This window comes from Arachis duranensis, chromosome 6 (genome assembly GCF_000817695.3).
Source record: "Arachis duranensis cultivar V14167 chromosome 6, aradu.V14167.gnm2.J7QH, whole genome shotgun sequence".
In the NCBI taxonomy this organism is placed as follows: Eukaryota; Viridiplantae; Streptophyta; class Magnoliopsida; order Fabales; family Fabaceae; genus Arachis; species Arachis duranensis.
Window position 1 is genome coordinate 109,568,992 of NC_029777.3, and position 3,754 is coordinate 109,572,745.

The window sequence follows — 3,754 nt, forward strand, 5'->3', positions numbered from 1 at the left end:
AGTTCAACTTTTATTACTTTAAAAAGAAATTTAGTATAAGACAAAAATAAAAAAAAAGATTTTAAAAAATAAAAAAAATCTAAAATGATAAAATTAGTAAAGCACGGAATGAAGAGTTAATCAACATTAAATTTATAATTTTTAATTATATATAAATCTTACTATCTTAATTTAGATGTGATTATTAGATATTTTTACTTTTTCATTTAACCAACTTTCATATTTTAGAGAAGTTTGATCTAAAATTTAATTGATGCAAATCCAAAAGAATTTTTTTTTGCTAACTAACGTGTTAAAAATATGATCATTTATATATATATATTTTTTATCGATTTAAATTTTTTAAACCAGTAATTTCATGATGAAAGTATTAAATATCTTGCTCCAATTTATGATTTTCTGAAGGGTTTCATAGCAGCCCTAGGGTTAAATGCTGTAGGGTCCAATAATTAGTGACAATGAAAAAGACAATGACCGTTAGTTGCGATGCTACACAAACTTTAATTTCATTCATTACCTAGAAAAATTGTATTCCTTTCTTTTTAATGGTATAAGAAAAATTATTGTATTCCCTATTACTGATGTTCTGTTACTAAGTCTTGTCTTGATATGAACTTTGTAAACATTAGAGATTCATAAATAGTGGAATTTGAATAGCTAGGTATTATATTAGGACTATAATTTGTCATGGTTTTATTATCTATCATGTTCAACACAGGAAACATATGCAATTATAGTGGTGGCTATTGCATAAATCATTGCATGATATTATTCGAGCAATGCTAGGGGCAGTCATTTTTGTGATTGTTAGCCATCAATTAGCCATCAATGATGATTTGATGGTGTGAGTTTGGTGTGAGATTTCATCCAATGGCTCACCTTTCTCTGCTGGTTACATGCTTGCCAAAATTCAATAAAACTGCTGGCCCCTAGACTTTTCCTTAATTCAATTCTTTAATTCAAATAAAATGGGTGTCTATGTGGAATATCTCCAAATGTAAAAAAAAATTAATAAATAGATAAAAATTTAGAGTTAGGTGTTATATCTTAGAGTGTAATTAAATGACTTAAAGATAGTTAATTTATCGTCTTAATTAGATGATTTTTTCTTGCAATATCAAAAGTTCGAGTTTTAGAAAACACTTTTATGTGCTTAGGCGGATAAAAAGAGCTACGTTAATGATTATATATAAATTTTGTAAATGTTTTATTTTTGTCTTACACTGATTTTATTTTTAGAGAATAACATTATAATAAAAATCAAACTTTATTAGATATTTTAATTTATAAAAATTTAAAGTCAGAGAAAAAGTGACGTTATATTATTTTAACAATATAAATGTTCAAAAAATATTCATGATGACGTATTTTAATTGATTCATTTTATAGTGCATAGTATTTTTTTTTTAAGTTAGGAGTGAGATTCAAACCCATAATTTTTAGATGAGTATAGAAAGACTATATTATTTGAGTTATAACTTGTTGACGTAGAGTATATTTCAATAAAAAGTAAATATTATTTTTTTTATAATTAAAAAACAAAAGAAAAAGTATAAGGAGCTAATAAATTTGGTATACAATGTGCACAATAAAAATAAAATTGAAATTAACATCAAATAATAATTAAATTAATTAATTTTTAATAATTTTGAATTTGAATTTCAAATTAAATAAAGATTTGCAACAGTTATGTACACCGTAAAAGCGACTTCTCTCTCACTGGCTGCAAGCAACAAATGCCACCGTCGCTCAGACCACAGTCTGACGCCTCCCAGACCACGACCTGATGCCATGCTGCCACCGCTACGCAGACCACGACTAGATGCCACCCTGTTCATTGCGGTCGTCTGAGCATCCCTGTCGCGCACAAAGGTGGTTCAGACCGACCAAACAACATAGTATCTCTTTGCAAGCCTTTCTCCCTTCACCGTTGCGTTGCGCACAAAGAGAGGAAACAAGTCTGAAGAGAGGGGCGAGTTCCAACTTCCAAGTTCAAACTCGGAGTGTTGGCATCATTATTGCATCGGGAATGGATTTATGAGAGAGTGGATGACGCCCAACAATTTTGTGGAAGATCGGATCCCTCCACAACCTTCCTTTCTTTCTCGTCGCCGCGGTCATGTTTGGTTACTGCGCAACCTGCAATTATTTAATGCTGCACTCCTTGGATCTCGCTGCAGCCGCAATCGGGCACAGCTGAAGTCCCTGTTGGTACACCGTGGTAGGAAATCCGAGAATAGGAAGTCCCATCGCACAGCTCGGTGTTGAAGATATCAAGAAGGTGAGTGCTTTGTTTATGAATTTAGATGTCGGATGTTCAATCCATTAGGTATGTAGATGGTTATTTTAATTTTTAATTGGATGGTTATTTTGTTTGATTCAATTTAATTATATATAATTAACAAATGTTGGATGGTCATTTTATTAGGTAATCAGATGATTATTTTAATAACTACGTGGATGGTTGTTTGATGACCGGTAAGGAAACTTTTAATGCCAGAGAGGTGGGATGATTGATGAGGGTGATGTAGCAGACGGTTTGGGGGAAAGAGCATGTGTTTGGGTAAATTCTTTTGGTAAATTAGGATTTAGATGATTAATTTTTTGAAATAACTGATTGAGTTTTTTTTCTTTGTATTGGACCAAATTCAAAACCCATTGTACACATTGTCAAGATTCTTCATTGTCTCCCTAGCAGAATTCAAAACAAAAACATCATACAATCTTCACCATTCAAAAAAATTCTCATTCTAATTATGTGATGTGATGAGTCAAAAATGTAACTTGGCTCCTATGTATGTTAAGTAATGAGTTCTGCTAAGTATATAACAGGGATGCGAACAATATGAATAATGAACTGTATTCTCAAACCCAATCATTATAAAAAAAATCTCAACCTAATTATTCATCCCTATTTTTACTTTCACTTTTTACCTCCACTAAATCTTAATTCATCATTTCCAGCACCGTCTATTTTTGTACCGTTGTCCACCGTCGTTGTTCACAAAGCTTCTTTGCGCTGTCGTCACTGCGCCTCTATAGTATGCTGCTGCTCCACCTACATGGTTCACCATCTATCACTGTCCAATGCCGCACCGTTGCCTCACCTTCCATGCCGCGCCGCCGCATCTCTTTCTCTTCTCTCGTGCACCGCTACTCATCCACTTTTGATGAAGCCCGCGAATTGCGCGCCTCTTCCTCTACCTCGCCGTGCTGGAATCTTCGTTCCACCACTGTCCTGACACCACATTTGGCCAAGCCTCTATGTCGCACCGTCAAATCTTTTCTATCTTCTACTGTGCGTCGCTAGTCTTCGTTCACTCTATTGATATACAGTAGATTAGTATATAGTTAGGATTTTATGTTATAGAGTATGTTTCTTTTCTTGTTATTAAATTGGAGATTTTTTTCTATATACACCATATATTTTTTCCTATCCATATTGAATATATGCAAGGTTGCGAGAACCGGACCGGTCAATAAACCGGTGAGGTCACTAGTTCATTGGTTCGACCGGAGTTCAACCGGAGTTGAACCGATTTAATAAAATATTAAATAAAATTATTAAAAAACCTAAAAATAATTTTAAATATACAAATTCAATAATTTCTAACTTAATAAAATTTAAAAATTCACATGATAAGTTATCCATAACTTAATATTAGAGGTTCACAAACAACTTCAAACATCAAAGTTTATAACTAAAAAAAACGCACATAATGACAAACCCATAATGTTCTACATTCAAAAGAAA